This window comes from Clarias gariepinus, chromosome 1 (assembly GCF_024256425.1).
Source record: "Clarias gariepinus isolate MV-2021 ecotype Netherlands chromosome 1, CGAR_prim_01v2, whole genome shotgun sequence".
Lineage (NCBI taxonomy): Eukaryota > Metazoa > Chordata > Actinopteri > Siluriformes > Clariidae > Clarias > Clarias gariepinus.
The window spans coordinates 38,375,938-38,390,718 of NC_071100.1; positions in this window are offsets into that span (position 1 = coordinate 38,375,938).

The window sequence follows — 14,781 nt, forward strand, 5'->3', positions numbered from 1 at the left end:
CCAGTTTCAGTAATTTAAAATCTCCATAGTTGTTTTTTTTTGCTTGATGCAGCCAATAATATGACCCTTCTAAACTGGTGACATCTTTTTTGGCCAGGCAGTACATTATTGCATGCAAACACTGGCACTCTATGTGGCACAATCTTCTTTCTTGGAAATGGAAAAAATGTATAATATTTTCAGCAAACATTAATGCATAGTTACTTTTTACGTCATAAATTGAACAAAGATAAAAGATAAAAACATTATTGTGGCACTGTGCAAATGTTTGGGCACCCTACATAATCAGTACTTAGTAGCACCTCCTCTGGCAGATATCACAGCTTGCAAATGTTTTTTATAGCCAGCTAAAAGTCTTTTAATTTTTGTACATGGGATTTTCTCCCATTCTACCTTGTGAAATGCTTCTAATTCTGTAATATTCTTTAGACGTCTTGCATGCACAGCTCTTTTAGGATCTACCCACAAATTGTCAATGATGGCCGTTCCAAAACCTTCAGCTTGCGTCTCTTGAGATATCCCATAATGGATTTCAAGGTATGTTGAGGATTGTTGCCCTGTTGTAGAAGCCATCCTCATTTCAGCTTCAGCCTTTTACAGATGGTGTGATGTTTGCTTCCAGAATTTGCTGGTATTTAGTGGAATCCATTCTTTCCTCCAACTGTGCAATGTTTCTTGTGCCACTGGCTGCAACACAATCCCAAAGCATGATAGATCCACCCCCATGCTTAATAGTTGGCAAGGTGCTCTTTTCATGAAATGCTGATCCTTTTTTTCTTTAAACATGCCTTTGCTGATTGTGGCCAAAGAGTTATATTTTACCTTCATCAGTCCACAGCACTTGTTTCCAAAATGCATCAGGTTTCTGTAGACCTTCTGTTGCATACTTCTGATGTTGGATTTTAAAATTGGGATTCAGGTAAGGTTTTCTTCTGCTGACTTCTATGAAGGTCTTGTGGAACAGTGCACCACCACTTCTGAGTCCGCTAAATCTTCCTGCAGGTTTTTTGCAGTTAAATTGGGGTTTTGAATTGTCTTTCTGACCAGCATACAAGCAGTTCTCTCCAGAGTTTTCTTGGTCTTCCAGATCTCATCTTGACCTCCACAGTTCCCCTGAACAACCATCTCTTAATTACATTTCTCACTGTGGAAACTGCAAGCTGACAACGCTATCTTTTTGTAGCCTTTTCCTGCATTGTGAGCATCAATAACTTAAATTTTCAGTCTTACACAACTGCTTACAGGAACCCATGGTTGTTGAGTGTCTGCAAGTGTGTGCACAAGGTTTAAAGAGTCTGTTGCCATGCATCAGATCTAACGAGCTGATTAAGGCCTGAAACCTTGTAAAAAGAATTTAAGACTTTGGAACGCTTAGGGTGCTCAAACTTTAGCACAGTGTTTATTTTTTAGTTTTGTTTAATTTATGGCATAAGAAGTAACTACAGTATGCATCAATGTTGGTTGCTGAATATATTTTGCATTTTTTGAAATTTTTAAGAGACAATGTGTTAACATCTTTTTAATTATATTCAATTCAATTCAATTCAATTTTATTTGTATAGCGCTTTACATCATCACAAAGCAGCTTTACACAATCAAAAGAATTAAGTTTGTATGAAATGTGAATTTGTATGAATCAAAATTATATGATTGTCCCTGATGAGCAAGCCTAGGACGACGGCGACAGTGGCAAGGAAAAACTCCCTGAGATGGTAATAGGAAGAAACCTTGAGAAGAACCAGACTCAACAGGGAACCCATCCAACCAGAAGCAGGACTCCAGGATGAGTTAGAGAGGTCCAGCGGGCAGAGGGGGTCTGGATCACTGGCAGCTCAGGAGCGATATGTATAGCTCGACAGAGAGATTATATATATATATAATATGACTGGTTGCTTTACTTCCCATGGAGCTCTTCTGGCTCTTCCTTTTAGTTAAGCTGTCATAGTTTGTCCTGCTGGAGTCCCTGCTTGCACTCTGCACTAAATATACTTTCACCCTATGCTTTGTGAGTATACCTCTCTCTCTCTGTCAAGCTACACATGGCACTACAGAGTTGGACTCCATGTGATGCAGACAGTTTTTCTCTGATGGCTTGTGATTGCAGTCATTCAGAACTAAAACTCCTAAAAACAGTTTCATACCTGAGCCTCCAAGAACAAAAGTGGAGCCTTTCTTGGCTTAATACAAATTTCCTCACAATGTTTCCAACTTATTTCCATAATTTTTGTTCCTTGGAACTACTTTGCGGCAATAACCATTGTTTTAAAGTCGTATGTAAATACAATAGAATTAAATTGAATGCCACTTTCTCGAAGCAAAAATTCCTTTTGTGTGCTAACCACCCTAAAACTCCAACACCTTAGAACTACTGAGGTTACTGTGGTTACCACTGCTGATTTTGTCTACTTGTAATTACACTTTCATTCTCACCTTTTCCTCTCTCAGACTCTAATTTTTTTTGCTGTGGATCCCAGGATGTCTTGCAGACATCTCAGTGTGGATGCCAATTCATCACCTGAAACTAAATCCCATCGAGATCAACAGCAATATATCCCTGCAGATGCATTCCTTCTCCCTGAGGAATACTATGATCACAACGTATCAAAATGCCCCGAACCACCTTTCTCTTTTCTCAAACATTCAGTAAAATGTAACCATGTTTGTTACAAGTTAAAAAGGTGTACAGCTTCCTTTGTGGCGGTATTGGAAACACAACTAAAGTGGATTATGGTAATACCAGCACACCAGAGGATTTCAAATGTCACACACCATGTCAGCACTGCCACATTTATTCTGACCATGACACTATCAACAGAACGTGAGCAGAAAGAAAATAGCTTTTTCTTCCCAAAATTAGTAATATGTGCCAGCAAAATATATTTAAAAATGTTCGTATGTTATAAAATTCATACTGTTAAGTATGGCATTAACGACACAATTAACCTTATAAAGAATTCTTTGTCTTATCATAAGGGCATGTGCACTAGTTACCCATGCATGTTGTATCCCATGTCCTATTATTAATTCTTTAATGTTAAGACAAAACAGTGCAACCCTACTGTCACATAACACACACTAGCGTTGGTAGTCACATTGCATGATTATTTACTACTGTTTCATGAAAGTGCTTAGAGCATACATTTGTTTCAAAATGTTATAGTTATTGGCAGTTGAATATCAGGTGCATCACAGAATATCACAGGACATTAAGTCTGCTGAATATGCGTACATTATAACATATAAAAACCTCAACCTGTAAAACTGTTTAAGAAAAAAAAAATCCTAATCAATTTGGATGTAACTTGTAGTGATTTAAGGCAGGACACATGCAAAATCTGAATAAAAATACAGGCAATTACACATGAATAATGCATAACAGAACAAGCAAGGAAAAGTAAAAAAACAAGAAAACAGGGTCTCAGTACTTTATGATGTATGAGTCCTTGCTAGAACAAAAACATCAACACTCTCAATCGCTCACTTACTCACTTAATCACTCATTCTCCATACTGCTTATTCTGTACAGGGTCGAGAAACACCTGCAGCCTATCACAGGGGGCAGAAGGTGGGGAAAAGGAAAACACACACCCACACACATACACACACATTCAAACATTGTATGGAACTTGGACATGGCAATTAGCCTACCCAGTAACTCTTTGGACTGTAGGCGGACCCTAAGGAAACCCACAAAGCACAGGAAGAACATGCAAACTCCAAAGCAGCAACATTAATTCAGAGATAACTAAACCAAAGATGGTGAGACATGAAACAGGTGAGCATAATAGGGTAATAATAACAAGGTTTCATGACAGGGACAGTGGTACCTCGGCATTCGAATTTAATCCGTTCCGGCGGCGAGTTCTTAAAGTGAAATAGCGTATTGCGAAATACATTTTCCCATAGGAAATAATGTAAATGCAAATAATCCGTTCCAGCCAATATTACCAATTTTCAAAACTATATTTATATTTTTCACATAAAAACAGTCAACAGATTGATAACATTTGGCAGACACCCTTATCCAGAGCAACATTTTATCTCACTGCACATCTGAGGATTAGGGGCCTTACTCAAGGGCCCAACTGCAGCAATTTGGTGGTGGGGTTTGAACCTGGAACCTTCTGATCACCTGTCCAATGCCTTAACCACTGAGCTACCCCTTACCCCATAAAATATTGAGAAAAGATGAAGTAAAATATGAAATTAATAGACATTAAATCTAACTTAACCTTAATTTACAAATTCTCTTGGCACCCGGTGCTTTAAAAACAAATCTGAAAAGTGTCTCTCTTTTCTTCTTGCTACTGTACTTCATATCTTTCTTATTTGTCTTTTAAAAATTTTGCACATAATGCAAAAAAAAAAAAAAAACACCACAAAAAATATGTAAATTTGCTTTGCTAGGCTTTTGACTGACGCAAACAAGTTTTGATTGGCTACTGACATCGGAAGTATGAGTGACCGGCTCGGTCGCTTGTAAGTCGTAATTGCTTTAAATGCTGAGAAAAATTTATTTTAAACTTTTAGTCCTTAAAGAGAATTTGTATGCCGAGGTGCCACTGTACATTTTGACTTAAACAAAATCATGCATAAGGAACTTGAGAAGACGTTGGCAAGGTGAATTCAACACACAAGAGGGTGATAAGAAGCATTTATTTGTTTATCCTCTCAAATAACCAGCATTATCTAATATGCAATTCTAATTAGATCATTAGCCAGCAGTGTCTACATCATTGTTATTTGAGATTTTGCAAAAGATGTGATAGCAATTATTGGGCATCCAGCATCATTACTCAAATGAGCTTAGGGCTGATGCTAGTTTGGTGAACACCCTACAGAATTGCCAATACCATTAAGCTTTTTATTCCAATGGTCCCTTTATGACTGGACAGCCAGTACAGTAAAGCTGCATACGAAATGCAAAAAGAATATAATGTTAGGCAATATTTGCAGCTCCAGCTCAGCCTCTTCATTTTCAAGTGAGACAGAGAGGGTGTGCTTTGGCTACAAGTCTTCTCAGATATACAGAGGGAGTTCTCACTTGGCGAATCTGACATAAATAATCTGGCAGTATTTGTTGAACATAAGGTGGAAAGGCATCTCGACCAGTCATGTCTGAATGTGTTGGAAAATATTTTTCTTATAAATGCATAATTTTACATAGAAACATGACAGTAGATAGATTATATAAAGCAGTTGTGCTTTCAATATTGGAATGATGTTTGCCTCACATTTCATAAGCCCATTAATATTCACATGTCACATATACACAGAGAGAGACAAGTCATCCACAACCTGCATAAACAATCAGTTATTCACATACAGTATATCCACACAAAAATAAAACTTTTTTATTACCTAAGGATATGGATTTAAATAGTGCCATAAACAAGATGTTTTACCATTATTTATATATAAAACAAACTAACTAAACATTGTGCTTACCAATAAGAAAAGTAATGTGACTCTGTAAATACACTCTGACATATGGCAACATTTAAAATGATATAAAAAGATGTATGTGCACAGATGGTAGAAAAAGAGAGTGCATAACATTTTCTTTTTAATTGTAGTTAACAGAGGCGGAATAGTGGCTTAGTGGTTAGCACCACGGCCTCTGCCATCCAGGTTTGGGATTCGATTCCCCTCTCTGGTCTGTGGGCATGGAGTTTGCATCTTCTTCCCATGCTTTGTGGGTTTCCTTTGAGTTCCTGCCAAAGACATGCAGGTTAGGTTGATTGGCGTTCCCAAATTACCCATTGTGTGTGTGTGTGTGCGCCCTCCTATGGATTGGCACCTTGTCCAGGGTGTACCCGCCTCATGCCATAAGTCATCTGGGATAGGTTCCAGGCTCTCCCCTGCGATGAATGGAAGATGAATGATTGTAGTTAACAGGTAATGTAATACGCTGTTGGAAGACAAATAGTGTTATTTTTTGGTTTTGTTTAAAAAATGAAAAACTGCACTCCTAATTTTAAGTCCAATGGCATTTAAAGAACACAATTTTCAACTTTCCCAAAGTTGGCACAAGTTTGTAGTCTGCTTAGAATGTCTATGTGTAATGTAGAATTAATATTCTTTAACTGGAATTAAAGGGCATGTACACAATACAAGGTTTATAAAGGCATGGTTTAAAAAGTTTGCTGTGGAAGAAACTTTAGGGTCCTGCACATGATTACTTTAAGGTGTGATCATTAATTGCTTTATTACATTAATTACCATATTAGACCTCCTCACTCACCCTTGGTGCCTGATCTTATTAAAGCTCTTTTGGTTGAATGAGCACACATCTCCATATCTACCTTTCAAAATTCTTTTTTTATAATGTGGAAGCTTCTTGAAAAGGGAATACATCTGAAGTTCAATATTCAACAAGTTCATATAGATAGGAATAGGAATAGTCAGGTGGCCACATACTTTTGGCCATCTTCTGTTTACAATGTCACAATCGGACCATAAAATCCCAAGATTTGCAACCAGTCGTGGCCACTTTCAAAATAGTTGCCATGGTTACCGCTGATCATATTATGAATTTTCCTCATTGATCAATCAATCTTTTCTCTCTCTCACACACACACACTCTTGCAAAGACCACAACAATATGGCTGGCAAACATCACAGCATGGAGATTTTTTCATCACCTGAAAAAAATATACGGTGTATAATAAATGTATTATTATATATACATTTTCAGTCTTTACAGGAGGATTTAAACTTTTCTTTTTCCCTTTTGAGGTTAAGTGGCTTGTTTAGTCTTTTTAATCTCAAGCTTGGTGTACTGAAACTAGCGCCTGCCATGTCCTCCCATGTGTGCCATAGGAATGATGCAACTGATCCAGAATGCAACTGCATGCATTGATTTCAATCTCCTCAAGATATCCTACTTCATCCTATTCCATTCATGCTGCCTGCATCAAATAATAATGCATCAAATGCTTTATAAAGCAGTGGACCTGTTTGTTTGGATTGCTGCCTAGCCTCCTAATAATTTCTGATTGCATTATAAACAAACACACATTTGGGATCTCTGGTACATCTGTTTTTTACAAAGTATTACACCGAATAACAATTAATGTACCATGCTGGACAGATTTATCCGAATCAGTGAAAATCTAGGTAAGGCCCAGGGAGCTACAGCTAGGGGTGTAGTAAAAAATTGCTACAGTCGTGGATATAAAAATTCACTATTATCAACATTAGTATTACTATTTTTTGCATTTTGTTGATATTTATTAACTTAACTTTAACTGGTCACATTTGAATAGGTTTATTAGCACTAACCTCAATAACTCAAAATCCAGTAAAAAAAACCCATCTTGTTGATTTGTTAATGGAAACCTCTGGAATTAATGAAAGCCATAAATAAATAAATTACTGTACAGATTTGAATAATGAGCCTAATATTTGTAAATCTGTACCTAGGGCTTTCTGTAAAATTTAATTCACTAAAAAGAGGTTCCTGGCTCCAAAAGGCTTGAGAACCACTGATCTACATAATCATCTTCACACACCAACAGCTACAAATAATTGCACTATTTCATGTACTATGTATGCAGAATTATGCAATATCGCATAAGCCTGGGTGCTGTTGTAGTAAATATCACCACAGCTGTGATTCGGCTGTAGGCACAAGTGCCATAGCTGCTGGTACTCAGTACAACAACATGATTACGAGTGATATTTCTTTTATACAACAGTTTGGTAAACAAGAAATTAATATACAGTAACTGACATTTTAGATGCAATATGACAGAATATTTAGTGTTCATTTTGCTGAACCGTGTAAATAGTTTAAAATATGCTACATGAGTAATGTGCACAGACTGAATAAAACACAGTTGGTTCTTCTATAGAGCATACACAGATAAGTGGTATGATACAAACAGCAAACAGTGATACCAGAATTAGTAGGGTCGTTCAATTCAAAACGGGACTAAAATTTTTGACATGGGATAAGTGCATTAGTGTAGAAGGGCAGTTTTTACTCTCATATCTGTGTTCTGTTATTCTGCACTTTCAAAAGTCCTACTAAATAAGAGAAGTCTTGGAATGCCAGCTGTCCAATCAAATTAATGGGCTAGAATTAATAGTTGTATATGGGTCTACAGTTTTTTATGATAAAAAAAAAGACGTCTACGTGTCAAAGGGAAGAGAGAGAAGAAAGCAGAGGTGTAGGTGACAACTTATCTACTCTGACTGATCACCTTTATCTTATAATGGAACATTTCTATCATGAGAAGAGTCCTCTTTCCCAGGATGCCAATGCCTCGTTCAAGGTTATGAAGGCTCATTGAATTGTTTGAGGAGTATGAAAATGATTTAAATCACATGCCATGGCCTTCACCAGGTTTCAGCTCCACTAGCTGATATATAGATTATTAAATTGCATGGGACAAATAGGTAGTATGATATAGATTAAAAAAAAAAAACTCAGTTCAGTTGAAAGGGTTTATCTCCTATACATTTTAAAAACATTTTGTTGCAGCAGTAGATAAATAACTTAAAAAAAACATCACTTTGTGTACTATACATATATTTTACTATAATAATTATAATATTATAATTTTACCACCGTAATACCAATAAATCATAGCTGAGATACCACAGAATACTGCATGCATCCCCGCATGGCCACAATTTACCCATCTTTTATGTAGATTGTCAATCAACAGAGTTCAACCAAATTGAGCACTGTTGGAATGTGATAGAATGGGAGACTTGATGCATAAATGGCGTGAATGGGCAGCTATCATTCTTATGTGAAACAAAAAACAAGTAATGCATTCATGTCATCATGGACCTACCGCCATGTTTGTAACACTTTGTATTCTAAGAGGAAGTGGCAAGGGGTCTCTTGGCACAGCATAACTGGATGATGTTTTACATATGATCGTTTTAGACAAGCATTTTTTAGGTTTTATTCTAGTGCAGTTGCTGGGTTAATCGTCATATGGCCTTATGGTACCTAGAGCTCTCATTAATAAATTTCATTTTGAGGAGATCACAAGTTTAGCCTGGGTCACAACAACGTGGCAATGCAATTAGAACTTATTTGACATTTGCTAATTAAATTCTCTTATGTTGTTTTCACTGCTAAAGTAATTTATCATGGGTGATGACTTCCCAGAGCACTGGTGCAGTATATGCCATTTACAGCTTCATACAGTTAGTTGCTTCAAATGACCAACCTAATATTAGTCACCAGAAACTCTATGCTAACCACTCAAACATCTCTAGATGCAGCTGTTTAACCTGGGATATTTAGAAAATCCACTGGTCTATTACATGTTGATAACGTATAAGCATAAAATTTGGATAGCTACCTTCCATTTGGTTCCTACTTGTAGTAACACTTCTTTTGGATTAAAGCAATTACAAAAAGCAAGCCATAATATCCTAACAATTATTGAATTGTTTCTAAGCATTATGTCTAATATTCTATAGTTTCCCCTAACAGTGCTTACTCCAAAAGACCTTTGATGGTGTACACCAGGAAATTGTCAGCACTTACCTTAAGTGCTATAAGTTGCAGGACTCTTCATGGAAAAGAGTTGTTTCTCCTATGCGTTCTATGGGTGGTTGATTGTATTGAGACCTGAGGAACTTACAGATGATCTTATCCAGAGTGACTCGTCTCAAGCAATTGAAGGTTTAGGGCCTTGCTCAAGTCCTTGCTTAAGGGCTGTGATAAATTCTGTCTGATGATGGAGTTTGAACCTGGGACCTTCTGATTAGTAGTCCAATGCCTTAACCACTAAGGTGCCTCTGATCCCCAGTTTGACATTTTCAAGCCTTTGTCTACATTTACATTTCTCCAGAGGCTTGACTTGGTCCCTACAGGCATATAAATAAGCCACGGGTTCTCATTACCATGCCACCATGATATTATTAACAACAGTAATAGTAGTAATAATAATTATAATCAATGAAGGTCTTACAGAGATGTAAATTAAATAAAATAGTAAATAAGTAAACCTCCCATTCACAAGAAGAAAATTCAGACCATGTGTTTGTGGAAATAAAAGTAGATTGAAGGTTGAAGTCTGGTCAAATTGCAGTGAGCTTATTAGCTATTGATCTGTGTTAAATTTACTTTCAGCAGCCCTAGGGTATGTGTTAACTTCGTCTTGCACTTTTTTCCTGAATTATCTCTGTTTCTACACCTGATTGCATGCAAAGTTATTCGCTAGCTTTTTTTGTGGCTATGTTTCCATGGTATCAGAGCTTAGCATGAAAGAGTCTTAATGACATTCCACAGCTTCATGCCTATTCTCGGCAGTTATTTGAAAGTGTGGTGAGCATTTGTTACTATGATTTTTAGACACACACGTTTGTCATGTTAAGAAAAACACTAAAATACTAACCATTGTGTCCTTTTCAGTATTTTATAACCCAGCTTGCTGACTGATGATTTTATAAGCTACACTATGTCTACATGGACAACATTTCCTAACCTCTTGAGAGCTGGACTCCAGTGCATCTTCTCCACGCTGTTTCTCTTTATAAGCACCCGATGACTATAAACTTTATTACTATCTTTCAACAAAAAGACATTCAGTAAAAATAATTATAGCTAACAGTTTTAAATGAGGATTGCACAAGGATAATATAATTTTGAAAAAACTGCATGTCCTTTGTGCCTTAAGAGGTCCGGTTGAAATTAAGTGAAAAACTATTTGCCCCCTTCCTGATTTCTTATTCTTTTGCATGTTTGTCACACTTAAATGTTTCAGATCATCAAACACATTTAACTTTTAGTCAAAGATAACACAAGTAAACACAAAATGCAGTTTTTAAATGATTTTTATTATTTAGGGAGAAAAAAAATCCAAACCTACATGGCCCTGTGTGAAAAAGTAATTGCCCCCTGAACCTAATAACTGATTGGGCCACCCTTAGCAGCAATAACTGCAATCAAGTGTTTGCGATAACTTGCAACGAGTCTTTTACAGCGCTCTGGAGGAATTTTGGCCCACTCATCTTTGCAGAATTGTTGTAGTTCAGCTTTATTTAAGGGGTTTTCTAGCATGAACCGCCTTTTTAAGGTCATGCCACAACATCTCAATAGGATTCAGGTCAGGACTTTGACTAGGCCACTCCAAAGTCTCCATTTTGTTTTTCTTCAGCCATTCAGAGGTGAATTTGCTGGTGTGTTTTGGGTCATTGTCCTGCTGCAGCACCCAAGATCGCTTCAGCTTGAGTTGACGAACAGATGGCCGGACATTCTCCTTCAGGATTTTTTGGTAGACAGTAGAATTCATGGTTCCATCTATCACAGCAAGCCTTCCAGGTCCTGAAGCAGCAAAACAACCCCAGACCATCACACTACCACCACCATATTTTACTGTTGGTATGATGTTCTTTTTCTGAAATGCTGTGTTACTTTTACGCCAGATGTAACGGGACACGCACCTTCCAAAAAGTTCAACTTTTGTCTCGTCGGTCCACAAGGTATTTTCCCAAAAGTCTTGGCAATCATTGAGATGTTTTTTAGCAAAATTGAGACGAGCCTTAATGTTCTTTTTGCTTAAAAGTGGTTTGCGCCGTTTTTGCCCAGTCTCTTTCTTAAGGTGGAGTTGTGAACACTGACCTTAATTGAGGCAAGTGAGGCCTGCAGTTCTTTAGATGTTGTCCTAGGGTCTTTTGTGGCCTCTCGGATGAGTTGTCTCTGCACTCTTGGGGTAATTTTGGTCGGGCGGCCACTCCTGGGAAGATTCACCACTGTTCCATGTTTTTGCCATTTGTGGATAATGGCTCTCACTGTGGTTTGCTGGAGTCCCAAAGCTTTAGAAATGGCTTTATTACCTTTACCAGACTGATAGATCTCAATTACTTTTGTCATTTGTTCTTGAATTTCTTTGGATCTTGGCATGATGTCTAGCTTTTGAGGTGCTTTTGGTCTACTTCTCTGTGTCAGGTAGCTTCTATTTAAGTGATTTCTTGATTGAAACAGGTGTGGCAGTAATCAGGCCTGGGGGTGACTACAGAAATTGAACTCAGATAAACCACAGTTAAGTTATTTTTTAACAAGGGGGGCAATCACTTTTTCACACAGGGCCATGTAGGTTTGGAATTTTTTTTTCCCCTAAATAATAAAAACCATCATTTAAAAACTGCATTTTGTGTTCAATTATGTTATCTTTGACTAATAGTTAAATGTGTTTGATGATCAGAAACATTTTGTGTGACAAACATGCAAAAGAATAAGAAATCAGGAAGGGGGCAAATAGTATTTCACACCACTGTACACACTCACCTAAAGGATTATTAGGAACACCATACCAATACGGTGTTTCACCCCCTTTCGCCTTAGAACTGCCTTAATTATACATAGCATTGATTCAACGAGGTGCTGAAAGCATTCTTTAGAAATGTTGGCCCATATTGATAGGATAGCATCTTGCAGTTGATGGAGATTTGTGGAATGCATATCTGGCCCATCTGGCACTAACAACCATGCCACGCTCAAAACTGCTTAAATCACCTTTCTTTCCCATTTTGACATTCAGTGTGGAGTTCAGGAGATTGTCTTGACCAGGATCACACCCCTAAATGCATCGAAGCAACTGCCATGTGATTGGCTGATTAGATAATTGCATTAATGAGAAATTGAACAGGTGTTCCTAATAATCCTTTAGGTGAGTGTTCTATTGGGTTGACTGTGACTGTGTGGGCCATTTTAGTACAGAAACCAATTTGAAATGATTCGAGCTTTGTGACATGGTGCATTATCCCGCTGGAAGTAGCCCTTAGAGGATGGGTACATGGTGGTTATAAAGGGATGGACATGGTCAGAAACAATGCTCAGGTAGCCCGTGGCATTTAAACGATGCCCAATTGGCACTAAGGGGCCTAAAGTGTGCCAAGAAAACACCCCCCACACCATTACACCACCACCACCACCATCTCACCTGGACACTCGGGGGGGGGAATTATGTGAAAATGCTCTTCATCGACTACAGTTCTGCATTTAATACCATAATTCCCTCCACACTTACCACCAAGCTGGAGCACCTGGGACTCAGCTCATCAATGTGTCAGTGAATCTCCAATTTTCTGACTGGCAGACCACAGGCAGTAAGGATGGGCGGACATGTCTCAGCCTCCCTCACTCTCAGCACTGGAGCCCCCCAGGGTTGTGTTCTGAGCCCCCTGCTGTACTCTCTGTACACCCACGACTGCGTGGCCACTACCAGCTCCACCACCATCATCAAGTTTGCTGACGACACTGTTGTGGTGGGCCTGATCACGAACAACTATGAGACAGCCTACCTGGAGGAGGTTGGAAATCTGGAGAACTGGTGCCAGAGAAACAATCTCCTCCTGAACGTCAGTAAGACAAAGGAGCTGATAGTGGACTTCAGTACAAAGCAGGTGAGGAACTACCAGACCCCCGTCATCAACAGGAGCCCAGTGGAGAGAGTGGACAGCTTCAGATACCTCGGTGTTCACATCACGCAGGACCTGGCATGGTCCTGTCACATCAACACCGTGGTAAAAAAGGCCCGGCAGCGTCTCTACCACCTCAGACGCTTGAGAGACTTTAGACTGCCCTCCAAGGTGCTCAGGAATTTCTACTCCTGCACCATAGAGAGCATCCTGACGGGAAATATCACGACCTGGTTCGGGAACAGCACCATGCAGGACAGACGAGCTCTACAGAGGGTGGTGCGATCAGCTGAGCGCATCATCCGCATCGAGCTCCCTGACCTGCACTCGATCTACAGCAAGCGGTGCTTGACCAAGGCCAGGAAGATCGTGAAGGACCTCAGCCACCCCAATAACGGGCTGTTTACTCTGTTGCGGTCTGGGAAGCGATTCCGCTCCTTGAAGGCCAACACAGAGAGACTGAGGAGGAGCTTCTTCCCGCAGGCGATAAGGTCTTTCAACCACAACCACACCACTATGCAGAACTAACACAATCTTTTCATAATTGATCAAATCTATCAATCTTTTTACATCCATGAACACTATGGACAATTACACGCTCACCTTCCTTCATATCTACACTACATGTTGTACGTTTACATCCTGGACCTTTGCACAAAGACACTTTAATAACTTTGCACACCTACCTTCACAACTACACTTCATGTTTACGTCTACATCCTGGACCAGTGCACAAAGACACTTTAATAACCTCTGCACAAAGACACTTTGTTTCATGCATATTTGCACACCCAGTACAGTATATTTCAATTTGTACAGTATATTTCTATTTTTATGCACATCATATTTCTATTTTTATTTTTAGTTCTATTTTTCCTAGCACATTTCTATTTTTATTTTTAGTTCAATTTTTTCCTAGTTTAATTTATTTTTTTATTTAATTTCTATTGTATTCTTTTATTTATATTTATTTCTTATTTGTAAACTTAAATTCTCTTTTAGGGTCAATGGCAGTCGTATAATGCATTTCACTACATTTCGTACTGTGTATGTTTGTGTATGTGACAAATAAAATTTGAATTTTTGAATTTTTGAACCACCACCAGCCTGCACAGTGGTAACAAGGCATGATAGATCCATGTTCTCATTCTGTTTATGGCAAAGTCTGACTCTACCATTTGAATGTCTCAACAGAAATCGAGACTCATCAGACCAGGCAACATTTTTCCAGCCTTTAACTGTCCAATTTTGGTGAGCTCGTGCAGACTGTAGCCTTGTTTTCCTATTTGTAGTGGAGATGAGTGGTACCCGGTGGGGTCTTCTGCTGTTGTAGCCCATCCGCCTCAAAGTTGTGCATGTTGTGGCTTCACAAATGCTTTGCTGCATACC